Below are 14,768 nucleotides of genomic sequence, written 5' to 3' on the forward strand. Positions count from 1 at the left end.
TAGGCGTCTCAGGAACCAAAGGGGGCCGGGAAACAGCCCCTGACCGCGCCCTGCCCCCTTCGTTTAGAGGGCAACAATCGTCTCCGCGCTAACCCATCTGTTCCCAGTGCTAGGTTTACTCACTTGTCTTCTCCACTAGTCTGAAATTGTGTGCGAAGTTGCTTTTTCTTCGTTTGAAACAGTGGACAAAGGATCCAAACTGTGTCCCTCTCTGTGGGGTCCTTGAAGGCAGGGCTGGTCTATTGTCTGTGTATCCCCACTGCCTGGCACATGATAGGCTCTCAGTAGATGGTGGTTGGATACATATGAAATGGCTGTGTGATTAAACTGCCTTTCTGGAGATACAGATCTCACTCATGGGACTCTAGTAGCAGAAGTGGAGGGCTGTGGTAGGATCCCTGGTACTAACAGCTAGTGTAATCCCCCATATGGGTATGTTGATGGACAATGTGAAAGCACACTCATTGCTTTTTTTTTTTTTTTTTTTCCTGAGCCTCACACTATCCTTGGAAAGTAGAAGTGGCTAATGCTATTATTTTCATTTTACCGATGAGGAAACCAAGATTCAGAGGAGTAGTCCAGCTATATGTTATGCAAAATCCAGTCTTGCCTGCTTTCTGGGGTCTGGCTTCCTGGAGTTCCTACACCAGGCTTGTAGCTATGGATACCCATAGGGCTGATATTTCTCCTGATTTTCCTTTGCCCACTGAAGCATCCAGGCTGCAGAGTGCAAAGGGAGGGTCCTGGGCTGATGACTATGGCCAATAGTAGGTTGTATGGTTGTAAGAGTATTAAAATAGGGAAAGTAACATTGCCATTTAATACCAGTCCTGGTTTGATCAATGTAGGTATACTTACCAAATCTTTACTGGGCTATGTACTTAGGGAGGCATGTAATGATAAATCAGACACAGGTCTTGCACTCAAGGAACCAAAATTTGGTAGGACCATAGCCACATATATATGATATTCAGGAATTCATGAAGTTTAACTAAAAACAGTGGTTTGCAGAGTTTCAAAGCACACCTGTGGAGAGTTTTAAGTATACACATGCAAAATATTGATGTCAGAGCCCCACCTCAGGCCTACCGAGTCAGAATTTCTTGAAAGGGGATCAAAGCAAGTGGTCTTTAAAAAAGCTTGCCCTGGATTCTAATGGGCCCTCTTCATTGAAACCTGTTGCTCTAATGCATAACTGTTGATTGTGGACCAATAAGAGAACAACACAAATAACAAGAGAGAGAAAATTGGGGTGGGCACCTTAATAAAGTAACACACTTTTTTTTTTTTTTTACCCCTATGGAGTTTTGTTTTGTTTTTTTTAACTTTTTTTTCCAACGTTTATTTATTTTTGGGACAGAGAGAGACAGAGCATGAACGGGCAAGGGGCAGAGAGAGAAGGAGACACAGAATCAGAAACAGGCTCCAGGCTCTGAGCTATCAGCCCAGAGCCCGACGCGGGGCTCGAACTCACGGACAGCGAGATCGTGACCTGGCTGAAGTCGGTCGCTTAACGACTGCGCCACCCAGGCGCCCCACCCCTATGGAGTTTCAAGTTACATGTGGATGAAGGAATCAGGAAGTATTAGGGTGATATGGCAATTTGTGATGGGACATAAAGTATGTGTAGGATGTGGACCAGGGGTGCCTGGGTGGCTCAGTCGGTTAAGCGTCCCACTTCAGCTCAGGTCATGATTTCACAGTTTATGAGTTCAAGCCCCGAGTTGGACTCTGTGCTGTCAGCTCAGAGCCTGGAGTCTGCTTCCAATTCTGTGTTTCCCTTGATCTTTGCCCCTCCCCCACTCACACTCTATCTCTCTCAAAAATAAACATTAAAAAAAATTATTTTAAAAAAGGATGTGGACCAGTAGAAATTATGAGGAGGAGAAGAGGAGGACATTTCAGGATGAGAGACCAGGCAGAGAGGCAGAAAAGAAAGAGAGGCAGAAAAGAACATGAAGCATTAAATGTGTTTGGGACCCGATCACAGTGAGTTTGACTGGAAGGAGACTAAACGTGGCCGAGAAAGGAAGGATGGGACTCTGCTGCAAATGGTCTTGTATGCTAGTATGAAGTCTTATTAAATATAAGTGCAAGAAGGGCACCTGAGAGGCTCAGTCAGTTAAGCATCTGACTCTTGATCTCAGCTCAGGTCTTGATCTCAGGGTCGTGAGTTCAAGCCCTGCATTGGGCTCCGCACTGGGCATGCAGTCTACTTAAAACAGAACAAAACAAAAAAACAAATGGAAGAGTTAGTATTGTGGAGATGCTAATCTTCTCAAAATTGATCTGTATATTTAATGTAATGACAATAAAAACCAAAAAACTAAAAAAATAAAAAAAGGATTTTTGTAGAAAATTTAACAAAATGGTTCTAGAGTTTATCTGGAAGCATAAACATGTGAGAAAAGTTAGAAAATAGAAAGCTACAATAATTAAAACAAATGTGTATGTACGTGTATAGAAATAGGCAGACAGATCAAGAAAACAAGTCTAGAAATAAACTGAAGCATTATGTGGGGACTACATGAATTACCAAAAGGACAAATCAATGGATTAAAAATGATATTCAAATGAGATAAGCCAGTCACAAAAAGACAAATACTATATGATTCCACTTATATAAACTTTCTAAAATAGTCAAAGTCATAGAAACAGAAAGTAGAATGGTGGTTACCAAGACCTGGAGGGAGGAGGAAAAGGGGAGTTGTTGTTTAATGGATATAGGGTTTTAGTTTTGCAAGTTGAAAAAGTTCCAGATCTGTTTCACAGCCATGGTCAAGGTTAATGCTACTTTTATTTTTTTAAGAAAAATTTGACTTAAAAAAAAAGTTTATTTATTTATTTTGAGAGAGAGAGACCCCATGCATGGGGCGGGAAGGGCAGACAGAAAGGGAGAAAGAGAATCCCAAGCAGGCTCTGCACTGTCAGCACAGAACCCTACTTGGGGCAAGATATCACAAAGTGTGAGATCATGACCTGAGCCAAAATCGAGTCAGATACTTAACTGACTGAGCCACCAAGTCTCCCTAACTCTACTTACTTTATTATTTTGGAAACACTTCCAAATTCATTCTGTGAGGTCAGCAATAACCTGATACCCAAATTAAAGATACTACAAAACAAAAACAAAAACAAACAAAAACCCCACAGATCAATGTCTTTTATTTTATTTTAATTTTTAATTTTTTTAAAGAGAGAGACAGAGACAGAGTACAAGTGGGGGAGGGGCAGAGAGAGGGGGAGACACAGAATCGGAAGTAGGCTCCAGGCTCTGAGCTGTCAGCACAGAGCCCGATGCGGGGGTTGAACTCACAAACTGTGAGATCATGACCTGAGCTGAAGTCGGATGCTTAACCAACTGAGCCACCCAGGCGCCCCAGATCAATGTCTTTTATAAACACCAATGCCAAAATTCTCAACCAAATACAAGCAAATTGAATTCAATAGCATATGAAAAGGATTATACACCATGACCAAGTGGGTCTATTCCTGGAAAGCAGGGATGGTTTAACATGAAAATCAATCAATTAATACACCACATCAACAGAATGAAGGGGAAAAAAACCCACATCATCTCAACTGGTACAGGAAAAGCACTTGACAAATGTTGACACCCATTCTTGACAAAAACCCTCAACAAACTAAAAATAGAAGGAAATTATCTCAACATAACAAAGGCTATGTATGAAAAGCCCACAACTAATGTCATACTCAATGGCTAAAGACCAAATGCTTTCCTTTGAGATCAACAAGACAAAAGTGCCTGCTTTTACACACAGGCATGCCTGTTTATCACACAAAAATCAGTTGCATTTTTGTATACTAACAACGAACAATCTGAAAAGGAAATTAAGAAAACAATTCCATTTACAATAGCAACAAAAAGGATAAAATACTTAATAATAAATGTAACCAAGTAGGCTGTATTCCTTAGCTAGGGTTGCTCTAACAAAATACTAAAGCAGACTAAGTGGCCTATTAACAACAAAGATTTATTTTCTCACAATTCTGGAGGCTAGAAGTCCAAGATCAAAGTGTTGGCAGATTTTGTTTCTTCTGAGGCCTCTCTCCTTGGTTCATAAATGGCTGCCTTTTTGCTGTGTCCTTATATGGTTGCTCCTCTGTGTTGTCTGTGACCTAATCTCCTCTCCTTATAAGGACATCCTTATAAGTCACATTGGACTAGAGTCCATACTAACATCTTGACATGGTGTGGGTCTTTTAAAATTCATTCAGTTTAGGGGCGCCTGGGTGGCTCAGTCCGTTGAGCGTCCCACTTCAGCTCAGGTCGTGATCTCACAGTTCATGATTTCGAGACCCTCACCAGGCTCTGTGCTGACAGCTCAGAGCCTGGAGCCTGCTTCGAATTCTGTGTCTCCCTCGCTCTCTGCCCCTCCCCGACTCACACTCTGTCTCCCTTTGTCTCAAAAATAAACATTTTTTAAAAATTTAAAATTCATTCAGTTTAGTACCAGTGAACTCTTTCAATCTGAAGACTTCTATCATTCTCAGCTTTAGGAAATTTTCTTCCATTATTCTTCCCCCCCTCCCCCCCATGATTCTTTCATTTTCTGTGTTCTCACCTTCTAGAACTCCTACTAAACAGAGTTGGAGCTTCTGGATATATCTTCTAATTAAATTTTTTTTTTAATTTTTAATGTTTATTTTTGAGAGAGAGAGAGAGAGAGAGAGAGCGAGCACAAGTGAGAGAGGGGCAGAGACACAGGATCTGAAACAGGTTCCAGGCTCTGAGCTGTCAGCACAGAGCCCGATGCAGGGCTCAAACCCACAGACTGTGAGATCATGACCTGAGTTGAAGTTGAAAGCTTACCCGACTGAGCCACCCAGGCACCCCTGGATATGTCTACTAAATGTCTTTATTTTTTATTTTAGGGAGAGAGAGAGAGAGAGAGAGAGAGAGAGAGAGAGAGAGAGAGAGAGCGCGCGCACATGCATGTGAACAGGGGAGAGGGGCAGAGGGAAAGAGAGAGAGAATCTCAAAATCTTAAGCAGGCTCCACCCTCAGTGTGGAGCCCAACATGGGGCTAGATCCCAAGACCCTGGGATCATGACTTGAGCTGAAATCAAGAGTCAGATGCTCAACCGACTAAGCCACCCAGGCGCCCCTCTTCTAAATCTCTTTAATCTCAGGGGCACCTGGGTGGCTCAGTTGGTTAAGTGTTGTACTTTGGCTCAGGTCATGATCTCGAGTTCATGGGTTCCAGCCCCATGTCGGGCTCTGTGCTAACAGCTCAGAGCCTGGAGCCTGCTTCAGATTCTCTCTCTCCCTCTCTCTCTGACCCTCCTCAGCTTGCACTCTTTTTGTCTCTCTCAAAAATAAATAAAACATTAAAAAAATAAAAATAAAAAAGTAAATTCTTTAAAAAAAAGAAATAAATCTCTTTTATCTCTTATTAGATAAACATTCTTGGAATGTTGCTGCCATGTGAGTAAACCCAGTCTATGCTACTGGAGGGTGAGAAACCATGTGAAGCAGAGACAAGCACTCCCAGCTTAGGCCTCCTAACCAGGGGTTGGCAACCTTTTTCTGTATAGGGCCACATGATAAATATTTTCAGCTTTGTGGGCTATATGGCCTTTCTCGCAACTACTCAACTCTGCTGTTTCCGTAAACCGTATGTAAATAAATCGGTGTGGCCAGATTTGGCCCACTGGCAGTAGTTTCCTGACCCTGACCCTACACCAACCAGCCTCCTAACTGCCAGACATGTAAGGTCATCTCAGATCATCCAAGCCTCAGCTTAACATCTAGAAAACTGCAGATATCAGTGAACCCCAATAACTACTCAGCTGATATACAGAATTGTGAGTAATAACTAATGCCTGTTGTTTTAAGCCACTAAGTTTTAGGATGGCTTGTTACACACCAAAAACTAACACACTAACCTTTGCCATGGTTGGACATTATATTTTTTATTTTTATTAATATGATGTGTTCAAAGTGGTACTTACAGTTATTTAACTCTACCTTTGTATGATTATTTATGCATTTGAGAACTTTTAATATATTTTCATAGGTCAACTATATATGGTCTTTTGTGAATTTCTTTTTCGTATAGATCAATCATTTTAACATTGGATTATTGATTTGATGTTGTTTGAGAACGTATCTTGGATATTAACTCTGTTATATATATCGCAAATATTTTCTGTTTATTGTCAATTATTTGTAGTATCTTTTGTTATATTGAATTTTTTAATTAAAAAAATTTTTTTAACGTTTATTTATTTTTGAGACAGAGAGAGACAGAGGATGAACAGGGGAGGGTCAGAGAGAGGAAGACACAGAATCCAAAACAGGCTCCAGGCTCTGAGCTGTCAGCACAGAGCCCGAAGCAGGGCTCGAACTCACGGACCGCGAGATCATGACCTGAGCCGAAGTCAGCCGCTCAACTGACTGAGCCACCCAGGCGCCCCTGAATTTTTTAATTTTTATGTAACCAAATTTAGCAACCTTTATGGTTTTTGAGCTTTGTGTCTTTAGGAGACCCTCCCTATTCTTTTTCTAAAAACATTTTTCTGCATTCTTCTAACACTTCTATAGTTAATTTTGTTTTTGATTGTTTTATTATCCATATGGGGTTCATTTTATGTGTGGTATAATTTTTTCCAAGTGGAAAACACTATTATTAGCTATTGTTGCATTTTGTTTTCCAGATATATTTCAAAATCATCTGCATTTCCCTATAAAAAACCCCTTGGCATTTTAGTTGTTATTCCTATCCGTGTCCTGGTTTTTCAGAATATCCCCCAATTTTCTGATCCGTCAATGGCGTTATTTCTGGTTTTCAGTCCTATTTGGAATTTATTGTTTTTAAATTAATATATTCTGTTTTATGCAACTTTGAACAGGAAGTAGTCAAATGTACATTTAGATCCAGTTCTTCTTCCAGCTATTAATTTTTGAAATTTACTTTTCGAGTCTTCAAAGAATTCAACATTATTTATAAAAATGAAAAATATGGTGTCCTAAATATAAAGCATCACTTGAGCAGCTCTCTCAGTTATGTAAATGTAAGGCTGAGAAACAGTCATTGTTTTGGGATAAGGGCATAGTTCTTACGACTTAATTAAGGTGGCCATTAGATTTTTGAAATATTAACTTGGTCCCTAAAAAGGAGCTGAATACATTGACATAAGGAGGCCATGGTCTTCTGGGAATTGACATTCAATCATTACTCCCTAAGACATGAAGTTAGAGAGATGTGTGGATGTTGAGTGTCTAGTCCTGGCCAAAGGAGAGTGGCAGGGTAGAGTAACTAGGTCTTGGAAATAATTAACTTCAGTAAAATGGGAATTCAGGATGATGCCCTCAAGGGTTGACTTCAGCCCAGGAGAATGGCTGATGCTGAAAGCAGATCTGGTACCAAATATGTAAAATTTCAGAATTAGCAGCATTACCCACTAAATGTGCAGAATCAATTTCCTACTACAAAGAGGCAGCAAAAAGCAAAGAATGTAATAGACTAATTGAACTCCTATACTGTGTTGAAGTTGGACAGACTTCTCTTACAAGATTAAATTCCTGGGAATTTGAGGGTAAGTCAGAGAGATAAGCCATAGGAATCTGATGTTGAGTATGTTATTAATCTATTTTGTGGAGTCTCTAGACAATTTTAACGTAAAAAATTTTTTTAAAGGAGATGTAGTCATCATTGTACCATAACAGCAGGCCAATCTATGTTCACCTGTAGGGAAAATAGTTTCAAAAAATTGTGGCACATCCATAAAATGGAATACTATGGACCCGTCGCATTAATATAGAACTATATTAATTGAGGTAGGAGAACCTCCAAGATTTATATCTCAGAAAAAATATATAAAAATTTAGTTATATATCCTTATGAAAACAGAGGTCTGGAAGTAAGGTTATCAACTTCTGGTAATTGGCTCTAGGTGGTGAGATTTTTAGATACTTTGTGCTTTCTTTCTCATACTTTCCTGTATTATTTAAAATTTTGACAAATTTTCTATAGTGAACATGTTTTATCATTATGAAATAATTTTTTTTTAATTTTTCAATGTTTTTATTTATTTTTGACAGAGAGAGAGAGAGACAGAGCATGAGCGGGGGAGGGGCAGAGAGAGAAGGAGACAGAATCCAAAGCAGGCTCCAGGCTCTGAGCTGTCAGCACAGAGCCTGATGCGGGGCTTGAACCCACAAACTGTCAGATCATGACCTGAGCTGAAGTTGAACACTTAACCGACTGAGCCACCCAGGCGCCCCTGAAATAATTTTTTAAAAATGGAAACTGACAAAGAAATGATAAGGAATAATAATAGTAATAATGATAACTTACTATGTGCTAGAAACTATGCTGCTTTATATGCATTATCTGATTTAATTCTCACAACAACCATATGAGATTACCATCCTGTTTGGCAATATTGAGAAAACTCAGGCTTGGATGTTGTAAGTAAATTGTCCATCATCATGGGGTTAGTAAGTGGTCGGGGGCATGATTTAAACCCCATAAAGCTAGGATCTCTCTGGTTTGACCCACAGGGGAGTCGGATCTCTGTCTGGAGCTAACAGAGAAATTCACCAGCATCTTACAACCCTACCAGTCATACCTCCCAAACCATTTTCTCTTTCACCTTTCCAGAAGCCAGCACTAAATACTGTAAAAATAACCAGTACCAAAGTCACTACAACTAAAGAGAAAACTTTCTGTGGTTTTCTATTCATTGGTAGATCAGCAAACCACAGCTTCCAGTATTGAGAGTATAACCTGGAACTCCAGGATACCTTCCTCTTGAATCTGGCTGGCCCTTTGATCTGCTTTAACAAATAGAATTTAGTGAATAATGAAAGCACCGGTTCTGGGCCTAAGCCTTAAGAAGGCCCAGAAGCTTACACTTTTGCCTTTTTGGGATCTCTGAGCTAGTATGTAAGAAGTCTGGCTACTCTGCTGGAGAAATTATATGGAAAGGTCACATGGAGAGGGAGAAAATTTGAGACTACAGGGAGAGGGGGGCCCAGTCACTCCAGCTGAATCAGCCACCAGCTGATGCTACCATGAGCAGCAAGGACAGAACAAGAACAGATGGACTAATTCCAGCCTAGACTGAAGAACAGTGAGTAAATAAAATTGTTGTTTTAAGCTATATATTTTAGGGTGGTGTGTGTTACACAATAGATGAGAGCACCTCCTCACCTTTCCTTGGGTGACTGCCTATACACTTTGTTCTGCATAAAGCTGAAGTCTCCATTTCTTAGCCTCTGTCTCTCAATTTTACAGCAGCACTTTGCCAGAAGCTTTCATATTAATTACTAGGACTCACGCAAGTTTTAATGGAAAAAGTTACTACGTGAGGGCCCAGAGGATGACTTTAGTCCTAGCTTAAGTTGTATACCTTTTTAAAGTGGTTTATCTTTTTGTCTCCATTATGAAATGAGACTAATGCTCACTCTACTTACCAGAGGGTGAAAGTATAACCGAGTTGAAAAGAAAAATGAAAATCATTTAATAGAGCTTCCAGCTCAAGTGGCAGGTGAGGAGACAAAGAACACGGACTTAGTGTCACCCGATGTGAGATCTTGAACAAACGACTTAATATTTCTGATCCCCAGTTTTGACGCTGTAAATGCGATTACGCCTTCCCACACCACAGGTTCATCAGTCATGATTAAATGAGGCAACGTACGAAGAGAGAGACCTGTTGCACAATAAACGCTAACTGCTCGCCATCAAATCCTAAAGTCCCCTCCCCCCGCCGTTTTCATATTCCTGCCCAACCCCCGAGAGTGATTTAGGAAGTCTGAAGTGGGACCCAGAAAGCTACATTTTTTAAAATCTACATTAAAAAACAGACAAACGAAAAACAAGTTCTCAAACCGATTTTACGCCAGGTGCCCTCACGCAAAAACACTCCGCTTGCTACCACGCCCCTTCCTTGTGTCAGGAGCCTCAAACTCCAGATATCGCGACGGTTCTTTCTTTCTTCAGACTCTGCTACAGGTCGCGCGAGAGTGCTTCGTCCAATCACGAGGCTAAATGGCTGCCCAACATGGCGGCGCACTTGGAGCGTAACATCTGCGTTTCTAGGCGCTTCGCTCTGCGGGTGGTTTAAGACTCTAGGGTTAAAGAGGCCTACTCCAGACTGGTCTTCTTGAAGAAACGTTGATTTCAGATGTGAGTCATTTAATATTTCTTGGGCGGGAGGAGAGGTCGTTTAACTTATGTACGGCCCGAGTTCCTTATTCTCGGGTCCTGGGCTGGTGAGTTGCTGACTTCGGGCCTGGGGAGACAGACCCGATGGGTGTATGTGTGTGTGTGTGTGTTTGCGTGCGCGCGCGCGCGGATTCTGCACCTGTGAGGTACTGACTTTGGGTCTAGGGGGACAGACCACATGGGTGAGTGAACGGTTTGGGTGGGTGGGTGCGCGCGCGCGCGCACGTGGAGGGGGGTAATGGTGGTGGGGCGGCTGGGAGGAGTTGGCGTATAGAATGGAGGCTAGGATTGAAGTGAGGGAGGTCCCAGGGGCTGAGGAGGTTTAGAGAGATCCGAAACTGAGGCGGGAAGACTGGGTGGATAAGATGAATGTGTGGGAGGAGTGGAGGAGATGGAGAACTGGCAATGGCGGAACTAGAGGAAAAAGTCAGAGTTATGAAGGAAGGAAGGCAAAGTGAGAAAACGGAGATTGGGGTTGAACTGGGAGAAATTTATGCAGAAGAAATTTCGAGTTAGAAGCGGAAATTTGAATTCGAAGCGGAATTTAGATTCTTTTGTGTTAAGATAAACGGTAGTTTAAGACTGTTACTAAGAGGGTTAGGAGAAAACCAAGGAAACAGCATGGAGATGGCAAAGATCAAAGAAAAGCGAAGCCTCAGTTTCAAGGGTGTACTCCTTTGGCTTTCTGGACTGACCCGGGTAACCCACAAGAGACATCCTTTTTGAGTGTCCAGTTGAGGGCTGTTCTACAAAGAATGAGAGTGCTGTGTTTTAGTGTTCTGGGACAGTGAAGAGTTTCATCGTGTGTTCAGTCAACAAATACTTAAGAGTGTCTACTCTCCCAGGCCCTAATTTAGGCGCGGGGATATCACAGTGAACAAGATAGACAAAATATTTTCCCACATGAAGTTTACTGGCAGGGCAGTTTTGAAAAGTAAGTAAATGCTGTGTATGGAATATCGGATGGGTAAGTTCTATGTAGAGTACCGAAACTTTTAAGGGAGTGGAGTGTGTTAACTCACTGCACTAAGGAAAGGCATCAGGGGCGCCTTGGCTGGCTCAGTTGATAGAGCATGCTACTTTTGATAGAGGGGTGGTTAGTTCAGACCCCACGTTGGGCATGGAGCATACTTTAAAAAATAATAATAATTTTTAAAAAGTGGGAAAGGCATCAGTGAGAAGGTGAGGTTTTATCAAAGGCCTGAAAAAGGTGAGGCACCTTATATGTATGTATTTCTGGGGGAAGAGCAGTCTATACAGACCAAGTACAAAAGCCCTGAGTCAGGAGTGTGCCAGATTTGATTAAAAAACAAACAAACAAACAAACAAAAACAAACAAGGAGGGCAGTGTGACTGGATAAGAATGAGCCAGGAAGAGAAAGATTAAGTTAGAGAGAAGTGGGAAGTGACAATGTTTATTCCAGGTAAGTGTTGATACTCAGAAGAATAAGATTTAGCTAAGACCCCATTGCCTGCATTAGGAGATTGGTTAGCAAAAGGGTGGCTTTATTGATTTTTTCTGTATGTATTCTAATCAGAAGGGTTGATTAATGTAGGACATGAATTGAATTTGCTGTATCTGTAATTTAATTTGTTCCACATATGTTCAGAGTGTCGTGTGTACACTGATGTCATGTATGCAGTCTTTAGAATCTTAAATGTGTTGCAGAGCCTTACATGCCAATGTCTCTTGAAATTACTGTTAGGGTACTTTTGTTGCTTGCCAGAATCACAAGAAAGGAGAACATTTTCCTTTTTTTTTTTTTTTTTAATTAAATTTAATTTGTTTATTAAAAATATTTTTTTGATGTTTATTTACTCTTTTTAAAAAAATTTTTTTAATGTTTTATTTATATTTGAGAAAGAGACAGAGCATGAGTGGGGAAGGGGCAGAGAGAGACGGAGACAGAATCTGAAGCAAGCTCCAGGCTCTGAGCTGTCAGCACAGAGCCCGATGTGGGTCTTGAACTCATGAACCACGAGATCATGACCTGAGCTGAAGTCAGACGCTTAACCGACTGAGCCACCCAGGGCCCCTGATGTTTATTTACTCTTGAAGGAGAGAGATAGAACATGAGTGGGGGAGGGGCAGAGAGAAAGGGAGACACAGAATCCAAAGCAGGCTTCAGACTCTGAGCTGTCAGCACAGAGCCGGATGAGGGGCTCAAACTCATGATCTGTGAGATCATGACCTGGGTGGAGTTGGTTGCCCAACCGACTGAGCCACCCAGGCGCCCCTTAATTTTATTATTTATTTATTGATTGATTGATTTTTATTTTTTTTAATTAAAAAAAAATTTTTTTTAAGTTTTTAATCTTTTTTTAATTTTATTTTTAAGTAATCTTTACACCCAACATAGGGCTTGAACTTACAACCCCAAGATCAAGAGTCACATGTTGTACTGACTGAGCCAGCCAGGTGCCCCTTACACAACTTTTTCATGGGGACTGGTTCTTGTCCTAGTTTTATGCTCCCCTCTTTCTTGATAGTCTGTAAGGGTATATTAACGTTAGGAGATTAAAACTTGTATGTAGTGAGTTCCTGTGATAACGTTAGGGGCAAAAGGTGGTAGTTTAGTATGCTGAAAAGCTTTCAGGTGACTATTAATTCCCCTAAATTCTGAATTATTCATTGACCTAACAAATATTTATTGTATGCCAGTTGCTGGTGGATGGAATAAACAATAAGATGGACATGGTTGCAGCTTGGGAGGTGGGGTGGGGGATAGGACAGACAAATGTAAACTAAAGAACTTTGAGGGAAAAGCCTAGAATGCTTTGAAAGTTGGGGTGCCTGGGTAGCTCAGTTGGTTAAGTGTCTGACTTCGGCTCAGGTCATGATCTCACGGTTCGTGGGTTTGAGCCCCATGTCGGGCTCTGTGCTCACAGCTCAGAGCCTGGATCCTGCTTTGGATTCTGTGTCTCCCTCTTTCTCTGCCCCTCCCCCGGCTTGCACATGTCTCTCTCAAAAATAATTAAACACTAAAAATTTTTTTAAAAGGTATATATTTTTAAAAAGGTGTATATATACATGATGGAATATTACTCAGCTATTAAAAAGGATGAAATCTTGGGGCACCTGGGTGGCTCAGTTGGTTAAACATCCAACTTCCACTCAAGTCATGGTCTTTTGGTGGTTCACGTGTTCAAGCCCTACATCAGGCTTTGTACTGACAGCTCAGAACCTGGAGCTTGCTTCAGATTCTGTGTCTCCCTCCCTCTCTCTCTCTCTTTCTCTCTCTCTTTCTCTCTCTCTCTCTCTCTCTCTCTCTCTCTCTCTCTCTCTCCCTCTCTCCCTCCCTCCCTCCCTCCCCCCCTCCCCCACACTCCCACTCGCACTTGGTCTCTGTCTCTCAAAAGTAAATAAAAACATTAAAAAAATTTAAAAAAGAATGAAATCTTGCCATTTGCAACAACATGGGTGGACCTAGAGGATATAGTGCTAAGTGAGATAAGTCAAAGAAAGACAAATACCATATGATTTCACTCATGTGGAATTTAAAGAAACAAAAAAAAGGTAGATGAGCAAAAAAAGACTCTTTTCTTTTAGATGTTTATTTTTGAGAGAGAGAGAGAGAGAGAGAGCGCGCGCGCGCGCGCGCGAGAGCGCGCGCGCATGTCTGTAGAGGAGTGGGTGGGGAGAGACAATTCCAAGCAGGCTCCACGTTCAGCTCAGCTCAGAGCCTGGCTTAGGGCTCTATCCCATGACTATGAGATCAGGACCTGAGCTGAAATCAGGAGTTGGACGCTTAACAGACTGAACCACCCAAGTGCCTCCCAAAAAACAGACTCTTAAATGCAAACAACAAACTGGTGGTTGCCAGAGGGGAGGTGGGGAGGTGGGTGGGGGGGATTAAGAGTACACTTACTTTGGGGCGCCTGGGTGGCTCAGTTGGTTAAGCGTCTGACTTCGGCTCAGGTCTGGTCTCGCGGTCCGTGAGTTTGAGCCCCGTGTCGGGCTCTGTGCTGACAGCTCAGAGCCTGGAGCCTGTTTCACATTCGGTGTCCCCCTCTCTCTCTCTGACCCTCCCCCATTCATGCTCTGTCTCTCTCTGTCTCAAAAATAAATAAACGTTAAAAATAAAATTAAAAAAAAAAGAGTACACTTACTTTGATGAGCCCAGGGGAATATTTATAATTGTTGAACCATTATATCATACACCTGAAACTAATATAACATTATGCTAATTATACTTGAATTAAAAAATTAAAAACAATTTTTTTTTCAGTGTAGAAAGCTGTCAAAAACCTGAAATAGAGTGTTAGATCCATTACTATGTAAAGTTACATCTCTAATAAGCCTACAAAGGAAAGGTGCTTGTTGCCAGAAGACATTATAATAAGGGAATATGATTTAACTAGTGAGATTAGGGAAGAAACACTTTCCTGAAGAAGAGATGTTTGAACTGTAAGAGTAAAAATGAGTAGGAGGGGGCACCTGGGTGGCTCAATCTATTAAGCGTCTGACTCTTGATATCCGTTCCGGTCATGATCTCACAGTTGGGTTAGAGAATTGCAGCCTCACATCAGGCTCTGTGCTGACAGTGTGGAGCCTGCTTAGGATTCTTG

General features: G+C 41.5%; 1 protein-coding gene and 1 long non-coding RNA gene across 4 annotated transcripts in view; one reads left to right on the top strand and one right to left on the bottom strand.

The window, feature by feature from the left end:
- Positions 1-453, bottom strand: part of LOC123381995 — a 53,504-nt gene extending 53,051 nt beyond the window's left edge. The window contains exon 1 of the long non-coding RNA XR_006589691.1: positions 124-453. This is a non-coding gene — a long non-coding RNA (uncharacterized LOC123381995). The remainder of the gene's footprint in view (positions 1-123) is intronic.
- Positions 454-9,998: 9,545 nt separating this feature from the next.
- METTL16 (methyltransferase 16, N6-methyladenosine) overlaps positions 9,999-14,768 on the top strand; it is an 80,810-nt gene continuing 76,040 nt past the window's right edge. The window contains exons 1-2 of one of the 3 annotated variants that reach the window (XM_045044002.1): positions 10,015-10,160; positions 11,045-11,133. The gene's annotated coding sequence lies outside the window, so the exon portion shown is untranslated. Of the gene's footprint in view, positions 10,161-11,044; positions 11,134-11,153; positions 11,624-14,768 lie in introns of those variants that run through there. The other 2 variants (XM_003996410.6, XM_019817345.3) reach the window with 2 other exon arrangements.

The sequence above is a fragment of the Felis catus genome, chromosome E1, assembly GCF_018350175.1.
Source record: "Felis catus isolate Fca126 chromosome E1, F.catus_Fca126_mat1.0, whole genome shotgun sequence".
NCBI lineage: Eukaryota > Metazoa > Chordata > Mammalia > Carnivora > Felidae > Felis > Felis catus.